This window comes from Urocitellus parryii, chromosome 7 (genome assembly GCF_045843805.1).
Source record: "Urocitellus parryii isolate mUroPar1 chromosome 7, mUroPar1.hap1, whole genome shotgun sequence".
Taxonomy (NCBI): Eukaryota; Metazoa; Chordata; class Mammalia; order Rodentia; family Sciuridae; genus Urocitellus; species Urocitellus parryii.
In genome coordinates this window covers 15,412,765-15,433,528 of record NC_135537.1, presented here as the reverse complement: position 1 = coordinate 15,433,528, position 20,764 = coordinate 15,412,765, and the positions used below count along the sequence as shown (strand labels likewise).

At 36.7% G+C, this 20,764-nt stretch overlaps 1 protein-coding gene and 1 long non-coding RNA gene across 6 annotated transcripts in view; one reads left to right on the top strand and one right to left on the bottom strand.

Annotated features, from left to right (window-relative positions):
• LOC144256294 (uncharacterized) overlaps positions 1 to 14,716 on the bottom strand; it is a 77,195-nt gene extending 62,479 nt beyond the window's left edge. The window contains exons 1-3 of the long non-coding RNA XR_013344068.1: positions 14,635 to 14,716; positions 14,286 to 14,358; positions 5,070 to 5,171 (exon numbers count right to left, since the gene is read on the bottom strand). This is a non-coding gene — a long non-coding RNA (uncharacterized LOC144256294). The remainder of the gene's footprint in view (positions 1 to 5,069; positions 5,172 to 14,285; positions 14,359 to 14,634) is intronic.
• Positions 1 to 20,764, top strand: part of Nsmce2 (NSE2 SUMO ligase component of SMC5/6 complex) — a 223,133-nt gene that overhangs the window by 99,483 nt on the left and 102,886 nt on the right. The gene's annotated exons all lie outside the window — the stretch shown is intronic.

The window sequence follows — 20,764 nt, the reverse complement described above, 5'->3', positions numbered from 1 at the left end:
TTCTCATTTCTGGTATTCCATCCCATTGGCATGTACCTCTGAGACCTAGTATCTTAAATTTTGATATGAAAAAAATAATCATTGCATTATGCATCTTTTTATTGTTTCCTCCTAGCTTACACAGCACAGTGTTCTGTAACTATTTGTGGATTGATATCCTAAGTGGCCAACGTCCACTTTTATATATGTAATTTTGAACAAAAGAGAGTTGTTGCTTCCTAATTTTTTTACTAGTTTCTGTCTTTGTGTTAAAATTGTAATTAGCATTGTCATATGTTACCACCTATGTGAATCTCTCAGTATTCAAACCCAACACTTTTGTTGACTTTTTTACTTCTTACAGATGTGAACACAAATTCAGTTAAAGGTATCTAGGATTTTATGGCTTCCTAGTGGTTTTCAGTAGTCTTTCTGGGTCCATCTGGAGAGCTGGATGAGGTAGGTGGGAAGAATCTTGAAAAAGATGCCTTCCCCAAGCAATGAGGGAAGCTCAGAGACTCAGTGGAGCTAAAAGTGTACCCCCTCCTCAGCTGAACAGCCACAGCTAGGTGTCTATGCAGGGAGGTTGAGCTCCTGGCCAGTCCGTGTGAGCTCCTCTCTAAAGGGCACAGTGACAGGAACAGAGTAGGCAGTAATGTTGTTGGCCCAGCTGAAGTCTCAGCAGAGGACTCATGAAGCACTTCAATATTAAACCACTGAAAATTGTGACCAGAGTATGAATTGTTTGGACTTGGATAGTTTTGAATTAGGTAGTTTCAAATTAGATATGTTGGATATCTGGTTGATCAGGTGAAAAGAAACTACAGGCCACAAAGCACTACTCACAGAGTCAAAATAGCCCCTTTATTAAATGTATTTATATAATGTACTAATACATTATATGTAATACATATTTCTGAATGTAGAGTAGGGTATGTCTGCTGTCTGCAGTTGTCCAGTTGTACAGTTTCTTTTGCACATAACAGAAGCACTTAGTTTTACTTGTGTGTGCAAAGGAGGTGACCAAATTCCAGACTAGTTCTAATCACCAGGGCCTTTTGCTAATTCAGGTGTTCATAGGCAAACAGATGCCTATGGTGAAGAACACCCTCTGTTTAAAAAAAAAAAAAATCTTAGGATCAGTGTGTAATATTTTCTGGTCCCAAACTTATATTCAGCAGTAAATAACAACCGGTCACAATTTAATTCCCTTTTACAAAATGAGAATAGGGGAAGAAAAAAATAAAAAGAGCTTTAGTATTTGGCTTTGAAACAGTAAACCAGTGTGAAAAAGAAATCTTGAACACTTGTGCTCTTTTCTTTTTAAACTTTTATTCCTTGCTTTTTAAACTTTATTCCTTGCTATTTGACTTTTCCTGTAAGGACATTGAAAACAAAATGAATCATGACATTGAAGAATAAATATCCTCTTGGTCCTTGTAGAGTTATCCACATCCAGTAGTGTAAATAGAACTAGTCACTTTTTTTCATTGTATTCTTATTTGGCCAAAGGGTCAGTCATTCTAAACTGTAATTTCACCTACGATGTCTGTCATATGTCTAAGCTCCTTTCTGGTATTTTAGTAAATGTACATTTTTTGTGAAGTAATTTAGCTCAAATGTATTATCCTAAATAGCAGAGTCCACATAAGGCACTCCTTCATCTCCCCTCTTTCCCTCCCTCCACCCTTCCTTCCTTTCCTCCAAGTCTTGCAGAGGTCTGGAGGTCTGCAGGCCACATCTAGTATAAAGAATAAGTTTTGTTCCCCTCGCTGGTGTTGAGGTTTGTTATGGTTACATGCCTTTGGATAGGAGTTGGGCCTCAGTCACTATTTATAAACATTCCCTTTTGTTTTCTGATAGGTCACTTATGACTGTCTTTCCCTATAGGCATTCAAGTTTGCATTTCTTGTTTTACATCTAGAATACTCTAAATATAGAATTAAGGCAAAAAATTAGAACAGGGAATTAAAAAATCTGTGCCTAAGAGCTTTATAAAAAAGTAGTTTACATTGAACAAAGAACTCATATTAAATTATAATTCTGTATCAATATTATTCCTTTAAGTAATATTCATATTTAATTACTGTTAAACTGGACTGTGCCTCAGCACAATAAACAGGAGGCTAGCAGGCAGAATTAGGGAACTATCTCAAGGTTCAGAGAACCAAAGTTCGGTAGTAGGCCAGTGCCTTCCAGCCAGAATATACACAAACACTGAGGTCAAGACAAGTCATGGGTCTGAGCAAGGTTGGCTGAGTAGGGAGTAGCAGTAGCATCCACAGCCCATGGAAACAAGTGCATCCAAAATCCAGCATTCAGGACTAGGAGTTACATGAGGAACAAAAGGATGAGATCAGATTCTGCAGAAAAGGAGGCTGAACCAGCAAAGAGGTTGATTAGTAGGCAATCAACAGCAACAGGTCACTGGGCAGTTAATACAGGGCAGTGCACAAAAGGGAGTTTGCCACAGGGCAATCCCTTTGCCTTTGCTGAGAATTCTTTTTTTAAATAAACAACTGTATTTCTTAGAACACATTTAAATTTATAGAATTGAATGGATGATACTAAATTCCCATATGCTGCCTCCCTTCCCACCAGCTTCCCCTATATTTAATTTAGAGGGCAATTGATATATTGTTATTAATTAAAGTCTGTCATTTACATTGGGGCTTAAACTATGTTGTACATTTGTGTGTGTGTGTGTGTGTGTGTGTGTGTGTTGAATTTTTTATAACATAAAACTTACCATTTTAACTAATTTGGAGGAGTACTTGGGATTGAACCCAGAGACATTTACTGCTGATACATCCCCAACCCTTTTTATTTTTTATTTTGTACCAGAGTCTTACTTAGCTGCCCAGGCTGGCCTTGAACTTATGATCCCCCTGCCTTAGGCTCCCAGGCAGCTGGAATTACAGGTGTGTGCCACTGAACCCACACATTTTAGTGTGCAGTTCAGTGATGTTAAGGTGTTCACTTAGTGTGCAGTCATCACTACTATTTACCACTAGGACTTTTTCAGCATTTTAAACAGAAACTGTATATTCATTCAACAAGGATTCTTTATCCCCTCCTCATTAGTAACTACTGTCTTCTTCTCTGTCTCTATGTATTTGAGTATTCTAGGTACCTCTTAATTGGAATCATATAATATTTATCCTTTTGCACCTGGCTTATTTCGTTACCACAGGGGCTTTGAGCTTCTTTCATCTTGTTATATTTATCACAATTTCATTTCCTTTTAAGGCTGAATAACACTCCCTTAGATGTGCCACATTTTGTTCATCCTTTTATCTGTCGAGGAATACCACCTTTTGACTACCACAGAGGTGGAATTTCTGAATCAGATGATTTGGACAAATGCATAATGTTCTGGATCTACCATAAAAAATAGTTTTACTTTTCTAAAAATCTCATGATTCAACTATTCACCCCTCTCCCACCTTAACCTTGGCTTAGATTTGAAGATGTAGAGATTTAACTGCTGTTTATACTCTCTAACTTTGAACTTTCAGGTAAATGTGAGTCAGTAAAATCAGTGATTAAGCGAATCAGAAAGAAAATATTCTGATGAATTACTTACAGTACCTTAGGCCTTGAAATTTTGAAAGTTACCCACACAATTAACACACATGCAGGTAACGAACAGAGCTTTTAGGCTGCATGAGAGTTAGATGTTTTGTGGGCATGCAGTTATATATTGCATCCATTTAGCCCACAAAGGCCTGCTAAACACCTGTATGATATGCCAAGTCTTGTGCTGGCTATTTTCTATGGGAATTAAAGCTCCATTCAAGAAATTTCCACCTTTTCCATCACCAAAGCACCCCTCAGACAGTTGATCCTCAGAGTCATGTGTTTTGAAAGATCTTATCTATTATATAACGTGTGCTAGGCTTTTTCAGAATATGAAAAATAGCTTTTGAATGGTCAGTATAATTTTGAGATGTTCCTATAGGTTTAGGGATCTCGATAAGAGAACTGATCCTCTTGTTGTTGTTGTTCGTTTGTTTTGTTTTTATTCAGAGCATGAATTTTTTTTTATTAAGCTATATGTCTGTATGACTGTACTGGTGTCTAATTTTGTCATCACAGCTGTGCCAGTATTATTTGTGTGTTTGTTTTCTAGTTTCTCCTTGCTCAGGTTACCTCTTCTATCTTCTCTCTAGAAGGCTTGCTGATCCAACCTTTTCCACCGTGCTTTCTCTGTGACAGTAACCTTTGAAATGCTAACATAAATAAACTCACCGTTAGTATAGGTATGTGTGCACACACACAATCATTCACTGAGAGAGAAAATAAAGCAAAGAGAAGGCTCCTGCCTCTCAGGAGTCATTGTCCTTAAAATAGTGGTCTCCATGCTGTTTGATTGTTCACCCCCATAAGAACTTTTTGGTATCTTGTTTATTCATGTTATATACATTCTGCATAATGTCAGTATGTACATTATTAATGAAACTTCATTTTCTCATTTTCTTAGGTAAAAGTTAATTATAAATAGAACTTGAAAGATTTTGCATACACTGAGAAAAGTACATCCCACCTTGGAAACCTCTGCTAATCAAAACGAATTGGTTATTTGATTATTTTTGCTGAACAAAATACTAACCACTCTGTATGACTGTAGCAAAGATTCTAAAGATCTGCTGAGGATTCTAATAGCTATAAACAGATAGGTGGATTTAACAAGGGAAAAGTTCTAGCATCTGTCCCCTCCACACCTTTCTAACTCACTGTGCTATTCAAGTATAAAAATCCATGTGTCTGGTATCGTGGCTCAGCGGTAGAGCACTCGCCTAGCACGTACAAGGCACTGGGTTCGATCCTCAGCACCACATTAAAATAAATAAATAAAATAAAGGTATAAAAAATCCATGTGCATTTGAAATAGAAAAAGTGTATTCTGAAAAAATTGAGACCTAAAAAATCAACTTAGTATGGAGTTTCAGTTTTGCAAGATGAAGAGTTCTGGAGATCTGTTTCGAAACATTGTGAATGTACTCAACACTTATTGTATTCTTCAGCTTTCTGTAACAAAATACCTGAGATAATCAGCTTTGAAGGAGGAAAGCTTTATTTTGACTCACTGTTTCAGAGGTTTCCATCATTCGTCACTGGCCCCATTGCTTTGGGTGGGTGGCAGCATCATGGTAGGAGCATGTGGTAGTGGAGGCCTGTTCACATGGCAGCTGGGAAGCAAAGAGAGAGACAGGAAAGGGCCTGAAACACAAGGACACTCCCAGTGTTCTGACTTCTTCCACTGGGCCCAGACTATTAAAGACCCCACCACCTTCCCGTAGCACTACAGGCTGGCAGGCAAGCTTTCAACACGTGAACCACTGAGGAACATTCAGTATCCAAATGGTAGCACCAATGCTAAGTGATGAAGATTACAAATTTCATATTATGTGTTTTTTAACACTTTTAAAAAACAATCACAATGTTATTCATTCTTTTGTATCTGATATTTCTTAACACTTTCTAAATGTTGGCCACTTGACCAGATCCTGAGCATTGACTGTATATGAGACTGTGTAAGAATTCTGTTTGATATCTGTAGACCAAAGTTTTATTATTTTTTCTAGGTACTTGCAGTATTTTATTCCCTTGTAGCTAGATTATCAGAGAATTGTGATTCTTAATATAAAACCCACAATCTACAATCCACTTACGCTACTTTCATGGTAAAAACTGCATATTTGCTGTTTGGTCTGGGGAGGTAGAAGACAGAAGGAGATGGAAGAATTGCCTAAGTTTCATTTAGTGTTTTCAGTGTTCTAAAGCCTGGATATAAATGAAAGATGATATTTCTACTAAATTTTTCTGGCTGGATTCCTGTGCCTAATGGCTGCATATATACCATAAACACTATGAAGAAGCAACCATGGAAACACTTGTTTTCTTGTTGGGCTAAATTTACTCTGGATTGAATATTAACACAGTGCCTGGCAGTACTTTAAAAGCAAAAATAGCTTAAGCGTGATTCACTCTTGAGTCATTTACTGCTGGTGCTGCTATACTGCCTAAAGCTTGACATTGAACAAGTTGGCAGCCTGTATTGCTACATTTTTTCTAGGAACTCTGAACACATTTCATTCTTATGAATTCGCTTGTGCAACGATATTAAATAGAGTAATATGTTTATTTTGTTTCAAAGTCAAATGAATATGAGAAATGGTGAAACTGAATTATTTTTCTTGGATTTTCGGAAAAGTTAGATTCTCAGAATTCTGTGGTTTGAAGACTTACTTTGTTTTATAAAGAATTAATAAACTATCATGGAAGGTTTATGTTAGATGCTTTGGCATTTTTTATTGAAAACACCACCACATCAACCTAAAATCATTGTTAAAAAGAGCTTAGTAGTGCACCAAGTAGGATTCATTGATTTTTCTGATGTTACCAGAAAAGATAGATCATGCCGTTCAGAAAGTTCTGTTTCTTTCTTAGTTTGTTGAGCCTGCCTTATAGTTAATAAAATTTCTCTGTTAGTAAAGGTTATATAATGGGAAGTTCATTGGTTTTGAAAGGCAGACCAAATTCACCCACGGGAATCTATTGGCCCTTTAAACTGTTGCGTGCCTTTCCCTGAGTAAACCAGTGTGTCTGAGAAGTAGTGAGTAGCTTGTTGGTTCACTGTGGGAAAAATCTATGAAAGCTTAGTTGATTTCATCAGGGCAGAAGTCTGAAATGGCTGAGAATCTAAAACTGTATATATGAGGATGGTTTTTCCCTTGATGTTGCAATCTTTATTTTAGCATGTTTTTGTGTTTAGCTTTTGGAGTTGCCTAACAGTATAATTTCAATTGAGGTTTAGTTTTAGCTCTTTAATTTAAACTGTAAGGAACATTTTTTGGGGGGAGGGGTGTTGTTTTTTAATTTAAAGGCACTATTACTTTGCTTTAGGATTTCCATGATTTGATTAGAGTTTTCCTGTAGCAGTCTAAAACCAAAATGAGCCTAGCATAATTCTTGATATTATTTTGAAATTGTTTTACCATAAAATTCTTACATTAGAAGATGTAACTCTGTCAGAGAATTTCGACATAGTTGCATAAATTGTGTTTCATATTACAACTTGTTCTCCGCTTGACTTCATTGAAATTCATAAAAGGACTCTTTCAGAAGGATCTGGTGAGTTAACATCATTATTTAAAAAAAGAAAAGAACTTACTCATAATGTATCCTGTGTTGCTAAGTTTTCAAAGTTAGCTATCTTAACCACACCCAAAACCCTTTCAGACGATTGAAATCTACTTATTCACTTATGCTGGCTTGGAGTTTTCTTCCTAATAAAGAAAAAGAGCTGAGATCAATATGAATTTTCCATGAGATGGATGATGATTACATGAAAAACTAACATTTGGAAATTAAGCTGATGACAATTCTTGAATGTCATATGCAGTTCCCTTTTGTGGTTAAAGAGATTCCTTAAAGGGCTTTCTGACTTTAGGCACCTTGGCTGCCAAAAATATCCCTGAGGCACTTTTGGTATCCCAAAGGGGTACCCTTACTCTGCTTTGGAGCTGGAGTAGGGAGTAGAGTACCAGTCCTACATTAGCATTTCCCCAAATGGCAGTCATGCAGATGTTTTGCTGCTACATTTTAGAAGCACATAAATTTTTTAGCATAACTTGAAAGGTTTGATTAACTAGGCCTTTTCAGCTTATCATCTAAAGGGTCTGATTTCAGTATAACCCAGTAGTTTCAGTTTTATCCAGTAGTTACTCAGTTATCACTGCAGATGTGTCTTACCCTTACAAATGTATTAAATAACGTTCATCAAAGTCTACACAGAGGATCTAGCAACAAGGAGGCCCTCAATAAAAGCTCATTAAATCTACATTTTTACAACGCCTTATTCTGTGAAGTTTTATTTTTTTTCTTTCATTCGTTGTTACATTTATTTATGGACCTATTACTACTTGCTAGAAACTGGGAGATTTAAGGCAAAAAATTAATAACAATCCTTCAAGAAAAACATTCCTGACTTGGGAAGGCAAATGTGCAAATTAATAAACACATTTACCCATGCTTTTTAAAAGTCTGGGTACAGCTGTATCATTACCTTGCAGTAGTAAGAATTAATTTAATTTTGAATTTATGACTTATAATTGTATATATATAAGATACCGTGTGATGTTTTGATGGATTTTTTATATATTTATATATTTTTTAATATATAAAATCCATCAAAAGACCCGGAGAAACAGTACCCTTGTGCTCTGATGGTGTGATTATCAGTTAGTATAGCCATTATGGAAAACAATTGGTGGTTTTTTTATATATATATATAAATATATATTTATATTGTGGAATGATTAGATCAAGCTAATTAGCATATCTCCTTAAATACTTTTTTAATGATGAGAACATCTAAAATCTACTCTGCAATTTTGAAATATACATTGTTATGAACGGTGGGCACCTAAATGTGCAATATGTCACTAAAACTTATTCCTTCTAATTGAAAATCTATACCCTTTGACCCTTTCCCTCTCCTTCCCCATCTCCAGTCTTTTGTAACCACCATTCTACTCTCTTATGACCTCAATGTTTTTAGAGTCCACATTTTTTTAGATTATACCGTGAGAGCATGTAGTATCGGTCTCTGTGCCTGACATATTTCACTTATCATCATGTCCTCCAGGTTCTTCCATGTTGTTACAAATGAAAAACCACCTTCTTAAAAGCTGAATAGTTGGGCTGGGGATGTGGCTCAAGTGGTAGCGTGCTCGCCTGACATGCGTGCTGCCCGGGTTCGATCCCCAGCACCACATACAAACAAAGATATTGTGTCTGCCGAAAACTAAAATAAATAAATAAATATTTTTTTTAAAAAAAAGCTGAATAGTATATCCCATTCTGTATATATGTCATATTTTATCCATTCATCCATTGACAGACATTTAGGTTGTTTTCATATCTTGTTTACTGTGAGTAATGCTGCATGCACAAGGGCAGACATACTGACCTCAGTTCCTTTGGATATATACACCCAGAAGTGGGATTGCTGGTTTATATAGTAATACTATTTTGAGTTTTTTAGAAGAAACCACCAATTGTTTTCCATAATGGCTATACTAACTGATAATCACACCATCAGAGCACAAGGGTACTGTTTCTTCCGGGTCTTCTCCAATACTTATTCTTTCTTCTTTTTGAAAGTAGTCAGTATAATTGTAGTGAGACAATGTCTCATTCTGGTTTTAGTTTGCATTAGAGTAGATGAGCATTTTTCATCTATTTGTTGGTCATTCCTGTGTCTTCTTTTGAGAAATACCTGTTCAGGTGCTTGAGGTTATGTGTTTTCTTACTGTTGAGTTGCTTGAGTTCCTTATATGTTTGGGATATTAGCCTATTAGATGTGTGGCTTACAAATAGTTTCTCCCAATTGTGGATTGCCTCTTAACACTTGTTTCCATTGCTGTTTAGAAGCTTTTTAGTTTAACCCAATCCTTTTTGACTGTTTTTGCTTTTGTTACTTGGTGTCATATCCAGGAAATTATTGACAGGACTATAGTTGTTTGCTTTTTTGTAGTTTTACTTTTACATTAAAAAAGTTTTCCATACTTTTTTTTAACTATTATAAGATGCTGCTTATTGATTGGCTTTCTTGAGGAAAAGAAAGGAACTCTTAACAGTAGGAGAAAATGGAAAGTCAATGCACCAGTAATAGTGTGATCTCTTTTTAGGATATTGGGTTTTTAAAAATTAGTGATTATTTTGGGTACTTTTGCTACAGTCTGTGTTGCTAAAACAAAGTGGCTTCATCCAGGGGGCTAAAGCTGAGAGTGAATTACCGAATATGCAGCATCTCATTTTTAGGCTATATGTCCTAATCCTTAAAATAAGCTGAGTCTGAGAACCTGATGTCCTTACACATTTCCTCAGATGCTAAAATCAGCTCTTAAATCAGTGTTGGGTTCCACCATTAGAGGCACAGTGAGGCAGTGCCAGAAGGCAAATTAGCTAACAGTGACAGTGACAGCCCAAGGCAGGTTTCCCTTCAGCTTGCAGCTCTCTTAGATCTGTAACAACCTTCCTGTCCCTTTGACACTTTTCACCTCAAACCCAGCCATACTTTTTTTTTCCAATCATTTTTGTATTGATACAACAGTGGAATGCATTACAATCCTTATTACACATATAGAGCACAATTTTTCATATCTCTGTATATGAAGTATGTTCACACCAATTTATGCCATTATACATGTGCTTTTTTTACATTACAATTCTTAATACACATATATACCACAATTTTTCATATCTCTGTTTGTATATAAGGTATGTTGACACCCAATTCAAGTCTTCATACATGTACTTTGTATAATGATGACCATCACATTTCACCATCCTTGCTAATCCCCTTCCTCCTCCCCTTCCCTCCCACCCCTCTTCCCTATCTAGAATTAATCTAATCCTCCCATGTTCTCCCTTCCTACCCCACTATGAGTCACTCCCCTTATACCAGGGAAAACATTCAGCATTTGTTTTTTGGGGATTGGCTAACTTCACTTATCTTCTCCAACACCATCCATTTACTTGCAAATGCCATGATTTTTGTTCTTTTTTAATGCTGAGTAATATTCCATTGTGTATAAATGCCACATTTTTTAATCCATTCATCCACTGAGGGACATCTGGGTTGGCTCTACAGTTTAGCTATTGTGAATTGTGCTGCTATAAACATTGATGTGGCTGTGTCCCTGTAGTATGCTGTTTTTAAGTCCTTTGAGTATAGTCCGAGAAGGGGAATAGCTGGGTCAAATGGTGGTTCTATTCTCAGATTTCCAAGGAATCTCCACACTGCTTTCCAAATGGCTGCACCAATTTGTAGTCCCACCAGCAATGTATGAATGTACCTTTTTCCCCACATCCTCACCAACACTTATTATTTGTCTTCATAATAGCTGCCATTCTGACTGGAGTGAGATGATATTTTAGAGTAGTTTTGATTTGCATTTCTCTAATTACTAGAGATGATGAGCATTATTTCATATATTTGTTGATTGATTGTATATCCTCTTCTGAGAAGTGTCTCTTCAGATCCTTGGCCCATTTATCGATTGGGTTATTTGGTTTTTTTTGGTGCTTAACTTCTTGTGTTCTTTATATACCCTAGAGATTACTGTGTGAGGGGTAAAAATTTGCTCCCAGGATGTAGGCTCTCTGTATACTTTTAACAGTCAACACTACTCAGTAGTCATTCAGAGCCCTGAAGCTCTTGTTCCATTCTTGGTTTTGTCCTGAGAGCTGCAAACAGGTGGAAGGAGTGACAATCACCAGCTCACACTGTTCTCAGTCCTGCAGATGGCTGATACCACTGAGAAGGTTCAGGGTCCAAGAGAGAGAGAACCAAGCAGCTCCTTTGATAGATACCTTGTGCCTTGGAGTGCATTTGTTTTATTAGATAAGGGACTCATTGGGCTGGGGTTGAGGCTAACATATGCAAGGCACTGGGTTCAATTCTCAGCACCATATATAAATAAGTAAGTAAACTATACCAAACAAAAATAAGTCCGTAATAAAAATATTTTTATTAATTTAATTTATTAAATATTTTTATATAATAACTAATAAAAATATTTTTTAAAAAATAAGGGACTCATTTTTTTAATTTAATAAGGGACTTATTTTTGTTGGTATATTTTACAAGAAAATGTTTTAACATAGGAACAAATTACACCTCTGAGTAAAGCTGTCTGCAAGGACATTTAAGTGTTACTTCAGGGAGTGTGGCTCTTGGCAATTGTGGACAAATCATTGTACTGTTTGATAAGGTGTAAAATAACACATTTTAACTGGAGAGTGAACACATTTCCAGATACTTGTGAGTTAGTGTTTTCTGATTTTTCAAGTAATAATTTCCAAAAAGTGGGTTGTTAATAGACCTTTTAACTTATTAGTGTATCCTGAGTCTCTGAAATTGCTTTCATTTAGTATCCACAAATGTACCAAATGTTTGATTCAATTCAGCCATTATATCTATCTGCAAAAATAAAAAAATTAAAAATGCATATAATTATCTTCAAAAAACAAAACCAAAATCCGGCATTTTTTTTCAAGCTTATTCTTGGCACATTTCATTGACACCCTGGGACTCTAGATGATGCACTCTGGAAACGATGCATTCCCACCCCATGGTTTCAGCTAAAGATTCTTGTGGCCCACTTGTGTGGATTTACTTTTAAACATGTCCAATCCTGGCATTTTAAAATAATATTTTAGAAATTCACCAGAAAAAGAAGGTAACCATATGATTATCAGATAAAAAATCCTAATCATGGAATATTTGTGTGGGTGGCTTGTAAAGGAAGACTGTGTATGGTTTATAGTTGAAGATCTGCAGACAAGGACAGTGATGGCCAAGGACAGAAAGTAGAGAGATGTGCAGCTGCTCTCCCTGTGCTATGCCCCCTTCTGTCTGCACTAGGAGTCAATCTAGATAGAGCTCATGGGTGAAGCTGTGGTCTCCATTTCTGGCATTGGGGGCCACTCTAGAGTGTTTGCCGAGGCTCTCATTCTCTGACTCCTGCAGGAAGGAATGCTCTTGTCCCAGAGGGAGTGGGAATGGGCCTGACTTTTGAGAATAGAATGTGATTTTGATAATGAAGGCAGAGTGAGAGGAACAAAGAAGCAGGGAAATAGACACAAGTAAGGGGTAATTTTGGGAGAGGGAATGGAGGGGAAGAATGGGCTCTCTTTCCTTACTCCTCCCTGTTTGGCAGTCTGGTTATTTCTGCTTTCTCCCTTAGTTTCCTCTTTTCTTTGCCTGTTTGATGACGTTGCCCTCCAAACTGGTTCTCTCCTTTCTCTTACTCGTCTTGTATGTCCTCCCTAACCCTTGTTTTTGCTATCCCCTCCCCAGTCTTCCTTTAGCCACCCCGATGCTTTACAGAGGCCTCCACCAGTGACTGCCACATCACAGCCATGACTGGTACAGACTGCAGTATCAGAGGTCATTCTGTCTGTTTTAGAATCAGCCTTTACTACCCAACAAGCTTAACCAGACTTTGCAAGTTCCCTTCAATTCAGAATGAACTCTGCCTTTGCCGGTCCATCCTCAGAATGGGGGAACAGTCTCTAGATACATGAACCACTGAGAGGGTGGGGGTCTCCAGATCTGTGAGGAGGAGAGGGCCTCCAATGTCCCTGCCATTGTGATGGGGATTTTATAAATGGTGTCTTGAGTCAGTCTTTTGATCAGCCAAGAGTGTGGACCCTGCCCCTGATTGTAGGTTGGCTGCTTGCAGCTCAGAGAGAGCAAGTCACACAGTTGAGGAGGGGCTGAGCTGATGGGATGCCAGCTGGGTCCCTCCCCCTCCAAAGCTGCTGCTCTGCTTTCTACCAAATAATGAGTCACATGTTTACTTACTTTCCTTTCTGTTTAGAACTAAGGACAACTTTTTATTAATGTCTTTGTTTAAGACACAGCTTTAACTCTTAGTTTTTAATCATGTTGGATTAAATGTATTAAAATTAATATTAAAAATCAAGAGGCCTTTTGTTTTGCTCTTAAACTCTTTTTTTGTGTTTGCAAATCTCATTAAGCTTTAATTAGAAATTCTATATGCCCAGTCTTTTAAAAAAACATATTTTTAGTTGTAGATGGACACAATACCTTTATTTTGTTTATTTAATTTTTTTATGTGGTGCTGAGGATCAAACCCAGTGCCTCACATGTGCTAGGCATGCACTCTACCACTGAGCCACAACCCCTGCTCATGCCCAGTCTTTTTAAAATTATTTTTCTAACTATAAAAATGTGTATATTACAGAAGAGTCAGCTAATAAAGAGGGCAAAATAAAAATTGTCTGTCATCTTATTACATAGAAATAACTTCCTAGTAACTTCTTATATATTTCCTTAGTCTTTGTTTCTAGAAAATATATATTTGCAAAGTTGGGTTTAGTTTAGTGTTCTGATTATTTCACTCAGTATCATATTAGTTCGTTAAATATTTAAAAACACCATTTTAAGTTGATCCCTAATACCACATTTTATGTATGCACCACCATTGATTTATTCCCGTTTGAATCATTGCCCCCTATTAGTAGTATAGTCTATTAGTGTGTAACAATTGATATCATTAAATTTTAAGCCAGTTTGACAGTTTAAAAACATTATCTTGTTCTATGCATTGTTTTTAATCTTAAGTATTAACATTGCACAATTTTAGGTCATTTATTATTTTATGTTTGGTAAAGATTAAATGATCAATCCCCAGCACCAAAAAAAAAAAAAAAAAATCTGCTACTGTTTGGGGCTGGGGATGTGGCTCAAGCAGTAGCGCGCTCACCTGGCATTCGTGCGTGCGGCCCGGTTGGATCCTCAGCATCACATACAAACAAAGATGTTGTGTCCGCCGAAAACTAAAAAATAAATATTAAAAAAAATTAAATGAATTATGGTACATTTTTCTGATAGCCATTCTTTTCGAAGAGTTATTTCAAAAGTAGAAAAAAGTGCCTGATGTTTTGGTAAGAAATAAATAAATAAAACAAAAAACAAAACTATTCCTTTCGAAAGTGTTTTGATATATTTATTTATTCAATCAGCAGACATTTCTTAAATCCCTTTCAGTACAAGGTGTTAACTGTTGAAAATAAAAAGAAGAAAAGCAAGCCTTCTGCCTGGGAGGAACTTACAGTTCAGTGTAGGTAACATCTATGTAAATAAGTAAAAATATAACCCAGAAGTACTAAAATAAAGCTGCATGCAGCATGCTGGGCAAACACAGAGGCAATGTAATGAATTCTGGTCACAGAATGAAGAGAAGACTTCCTGGAAGAGTTGACATTTGAGCTGGTCCTGGGTTGTTTCACTGGAGAAGGCAGCAAGGGCATTTAAGGTTGAGGGGTAGTGTAATCAGAGCCCAAGGGGACTGAGAGCATGTGTTATGTTTGAGGAAAGCAAATGTTCCAGAGGGGTTGGTGTGTAACATGATGGATCGTGCGGGCGAGTGTAGTGTGCAGGAACAAGGCTGAGTGCAACCAGAGCAAGTGAGCCTAGAACAGGCATTGGAGCATGTGCTGCCTCCATGCTCAGTTTCCTGTCACACATCTCGGTTTGTTCAGTTCTCCTTCAGTCTTGTGAACTGTCCATATCCCATTCACAAGTAGAATAGAAGCTCAAGAAACCCAGAAGGTTCCCCCAGACAATGTGTACAAAAGGCAGGCCAAAACAACCCAAAGCTTGAAGTCCATGCTTGCTTTCCACTATTCCAGGTTGAGATAAGATTCTAGAAAACCCTGGGAACTGTCAAGGTTTTTGGACTATTTTTTATATATTTCTGTTTGGTTTTTGACAAGTGCTGTTATTTGACTTGTGAAGATGCCTCTAGTGGCAGAGTGAAGAATGAGTTGGAAAAAGATGCTACAGGAAGAAAGACAGAATAGATTGCCACAGAAATGCAAGCAGGATATGGAGAATCTGATCTAGGCAGTTGCAGTGGAACTGGAAAGGAGAGGAGAGATTAAAGAGACTCAGGAAATGTAAGCTCTGAGCCTGCTGAGGCACACAGCATTGGGAAGCTGTGCATTAGTATTCTCAGCTTTTTAAAAATCACAAACTCCTAAAGAGTATTTTTGAAGCATGTATCTACTACAAGAGTTTTAATATTTTAGCTTCCTTTCCAGTGAATTTTCATGTGCATGCCATTTTAGAGACTAGAATCAATTCAAAGTAATGAAGAGAGTTAGCAAGAGGAAAGTGTAGAAGAAAGAAAAGGAGAGTTTGGTTTGGGATATACTGAATTTTAAGATTTGAAAATACTTTATACAAAAGTTGGAAGTAGTATTAAGGATTTTTAAGAAATAAAATTACCTCAGGCTTATGTTCTAGATGAAGTTCAACTTTATTCTCAGTAGACTCCAGTAGTTTCCCCCCCCCCAGTTCTACTTTCTCCATATGAATACTATGGATTAAAAATTCAGGAGACTCTTTGTTATTTTTAGCTACCTATGTTTAATTGTTTGAATGTTTTATCATTTGATTCTCAACCAAATATTTATACATTTTTAATAATGTTATTCTTGGTGGTCTAATTTAAAATAGATCTGGCCCAGGGATATATGTAGCTCAGTAATGGAGTGCTTGCCTAAGGTGCACAAAGCTCTGAGTTCAGTCCTCAACACCATACAAAACAAAACAAAATGCTCCAGGTGGAAGCTCTTTTGAAGACCTTATAGAATGTATTACATTGACCTGTTCATACTTCTCCAGAACTGTCAGAATTATCAAGCCTAAGTGTGTCTTCCAGGCAAAGAGCTTTATCCAAACATCAGAAAGTCTTTACTAATGGCTGATGGTTTCCAATAACTTTCTTAAAAAATATAATTCTCCTTTCCTGCTGGCTAATTCTCCATTACTGAGTTAATACCTGTAAATTAGAATCCTTTCAATTTTATAAGGCACTTCAGTTATATAATTAAAGGCGCAAATCCTGATTGGTGTTTTAGTTGGTTCAGTTTAGTTTGATTTTAATTAAGGAGATTACTTTTTAAATCATCCACCAACCAAATTTTTTATCATTGATATTCAAAGCATGTTTCCCCTTGAGGAAATGTGAGTGGGAAGCAGCTGTAGTTTTCTGAGTTGTGAAATCCTACTAGCTTTCTTCCTTTAGTCTATTTTCTGTTCATCATCAGTATCAGTCTCCTCAATGGATCTTTATTGAATATCCTCTAAGTAGTAGTCCTGTTTTACAGGCTGCTAGATGCTGATGTGGGAACTACCTTTTTTATAGTGAACGGATAAAAGGTGCAAAGGAAGTTACCAGTCCAGGTCAGGTTCACAAATAAATTGTTGGTGCAAAAGGACAAAATAGGTTTGCAAAACAAGCACCTAAAGGGGCAAAAAAAAAAAAAAAAAAAAAAAAAAATCCAAGTGGATGGTTTCCAGGATCTTGCCCCTGTCTTTCTTGGACAGCAGGGGGCAGCAGCACAAGATCCTTGTTCAAGCAAAGGGATCAGGGTTATCTGGCTCCTTACTAAGCTCTGTATACAGTAGATGAGCTGCCTTGGATCAACAGCAAAATTTTCAGACTTCAAAATAGAAAATTAAGAAGTGAATAAAATCATAATATAAGTTGGTAGTTGGTTAAAAATTACAGTATCTGATTTTATATTTAATATTTTATCTTGGTCTTTTACTTTTTTAAGGCTTTATTTTATAAAATTTTTGAGAGGACAAATACTTAGACCTATTAACCATAGAACAAACTTTATCATGTCAGGATGGAGGCATTAATTATATAGTGTAAAAAGAAAATATGTTTATAGTTATTTTATAGGTAGTCAAAGGATGATCTAATCTACAGGAAGTACTGTACCCATAATAAAGACTCAGTAAATGTGAATGGCTGCTGACATTCTTTAAGACAATGGCTTACTTCTCTGCTTGCTAGTGAGTTCACAGTCTATTGCTGCTATGGATTTGGCCAGTGTAAAATAGAACAATATATTGCAAGAGCAAAGTGATTAAAGCATCTGAACATCTTTGTTCTAGTTCTGCCACTTTAAGGTTGATAAGTCATCAGAGACCAGTTGCTTTGAAAAGCCTTTCTTCCCTGCCTGGAACAGAATTTGTTTCCCTGTGTGTCCCCTCAGTACTCTGCTCATGCTCATCACAGTGCTTTTGCACTCTGCAAGTCACTACCCACTACAGATAAAGAAATCTATGTAAGCAGTTGTGACTAGCATTTCATTAAAAAAGGAAGAGTACTGAATAGGGCATATTAGCAGAGACCAGTGTGTGTTATAAAGGAATAGTGTTTCACAAAACATTTGTTTCACTTAAACACATATTTTTATATATTGGGGTGTAATGTAATTGTATTTTTATAGCAGGTCACAATAAAAGAAATTTTGAAAAAAACTTTATTGTAGCACAGGTCACATTAGATCATGGTTTGTCACATTATAAATGAGTTCCCTTTATTATACTCTGCACCTCTTAGTAGGAGGAACCACATTTCTTTCTAACACCTAGGACAGATCTGCCTAGCACACAGTAGCTGTTCAGTAAAGTGGAATGAATGAACGATTGATATGAAGATCATTTAATTCCTCTGAACCAACCTTTCTTTTTCACAGATTTGAATGTCACCATTGTATTGGTACTATGAGGGTTAGCTGAGATCAGGGACAGGAACCTCCTGCTCTGTGCAGTGCTCTGTGTGCAATGCACATAATCAGGATTATTGTCTGGCATGATTTTTGTTATTGTTGAGCAAATAAGCCTCAGGAACTCTGAAAATCTTAGTGTTTTAAGGATGATACATTTATTTCAGGCTATTACTAGTACTGTGATATTTCTTTTTAGGTATGGAGTTAGAAGGTAACATTATATTATGGAAGATTTCAAGTGTATACAAAATAGGCAAGATGGAGTGTGGATGTCTGTGTGCTCCCCCCAGCTTCAACTATCAGCCACTCATGGCCAATTTGGTTTCATCTATATCCTCTCTGACCTCCTCTTTCTCATATTATTATTATTAAAGCAAAGAGATTTCTTCTTCCCCTACATCCTCACACTCCATTCAAGAACTGTAGGTAAAAGCATTCTTAATGTTCTTTAAAAAACTTAGTCATAAGTACTAGAAAGGATAGCTTAGTAGTTTAGAGTAAAGGACTGTTGTGTGAATGAGTTATTCTCTGACAGGAACTAGCAGGTAAATGAGATTTTATTTCTCAAGATTTTCATGTGATGGTGACCAACTACATTGCAAAAGAATGGTCACATTCCAGAGCCGTAACCAGTTCTGGAAGCTTAGTTATGCAATCCCCAGCCCTGTCATCTACCAGGATGTGACCTTTTGGAAAAGGAAGGGGTCTGCATGTGGCAGGTCTCGATTTTTGTGTTCTGTCATGTGATCACCTATAGACCTTTTGACTTGTGGGAATTCTATAATATTGTAATAAGCCCTGCTTTAAGATTCCATCCTAGGGTTGTAGAGTGCATCTTGCAATTCAGAATCTACTTATAAGCAAAGAATTTTAAAAGCACAGGAAATCAGAATCACTTGGGGGATTAATAATTATTATTATTATTAGTTTTCATAATTTTACAATGCTGGTTCTCATGTGGTACAAACACCCCCAAAAATAACACTAAAGATGTTTAATACTATCGGTTATTTTTATTTATCTAGACTTTTTCTTTCTTCAAGTCATGGAGTTTTTAAACTTTCAACAAGCAATCACAAAGTTTTGCCCATTGCATTAAATAGGTAGTGATTTTGCATGCTAAATTTTAAGATTTTTAGGTATTCTTTTTTAAAATATATTTTTTAGTTGTCTATGGATCTTTTATTTTTTTATTAATATGTGTTGCTGAGAATTGAACCCAGTGCCTTACACATGCTAGGCAAATGCTCTACCACTTAAGTCACAACTCCAGCCCAGATTTTTAGGTATTCTTGACATGTTTTTCCAAAAACAAAATCAGTATAAATGCCCTTTTATTTTTAAAATCTCAACCCGTCTTTGTACTAATGCAATTTGATTGGTCTTCACCCAAGTGATGAAAAGTGGGGAGGTTTATATGTTGGGACTAATAGAGGTGATAAGATTGTCATGACTCCAGATACACTGTGGATCACAAATATGGGTTGGCTCTGTCAGAGATATAACCTTTCCACCGTTTTCCTATGGGAAACCTAGAAGTTTTTGCCTTTTCCTCTTTCATGCCCTGCATGCAATAAGTAGAGCCTTATTGATTACTTATTTAGAAAAATCTTTTGGCTTCATCTTTTCCGTTCCTGCAACCAGGGTATCAGTTCTTTTTTTGCTTAGTTTTGTTACTGTTTTTTGTGATCCCCCTGAACCCTCCCATCTCCCGCCACCGTGTGATACTGGAGATTGAACCCAGGGCCTTGAACATGCTAGGCAAACACTGAGCTGTATCTCCAGCTGTTTAAATTCTGTATTGAAATAGGGCCTTGCTGAGTTGCCCAGGTTGGCCTCCAACTTGTGATCCTTCTGCCTCAGCCTTCTGAGTAGCTGGAATTACAGACCATCCTGTGAGGTCAGACAGTGTCTGCATTTTTTAAAATTGTGAGAACTGGGCAAGCTCTCTCAAGTGTGTTATGCAGTTGAGGGATCTTGCTCTGAGCCTTTCCTCCCCTGTGGTACAAGATTATCAAGGTAATCTCCCCAAAATATACTTTTTAATATAACTCACTTAACAAAGCCTATAATTACTGACAAGTTACCAGGGATTTTCACATGTTATATCTCGTCCTACACAAACTACTCCATAAGGTTCATATTACCTCATGTTACTTCCTTGTGAAATGACCTGTCATGACTTCTATTTCCCATTAAACCAGTGATTAAACTCTTAATACTGATAGGGTTCCATATTTTATGCTATAACTCTGTTTTAGCCATTTAATCATCTTTCTTCCATGAGAACTGGACTTAGTCTGAGCCAGATATTCTTCCTTAAGGTCTTTTTTGGGTATTGATTTCATTTCTTGCCTGATTTCGACTCAAAAATCACTCTTGTTCACCCACCCCAGTCCCCCACCCATACTGTCCTCTCATTTTAACTTAATGTATTTTCCTGTGAATGTAAATTTGTTTTTCCTAATGTTAAAGTTATGTATTTGTTGTAAAAAATATTATGTAGGATATTTGAAAGTGAAAAGATAGCTCTGCTGACTTCCCAGTTCTAGTCCATCTATGTGTCTTACAATTACTCCTTTATGTATAAACAAAAGTATGCATAGGGCCTGGGGCTGGGGCTATGGCTCAGTGGTAGCACACTGGCTTA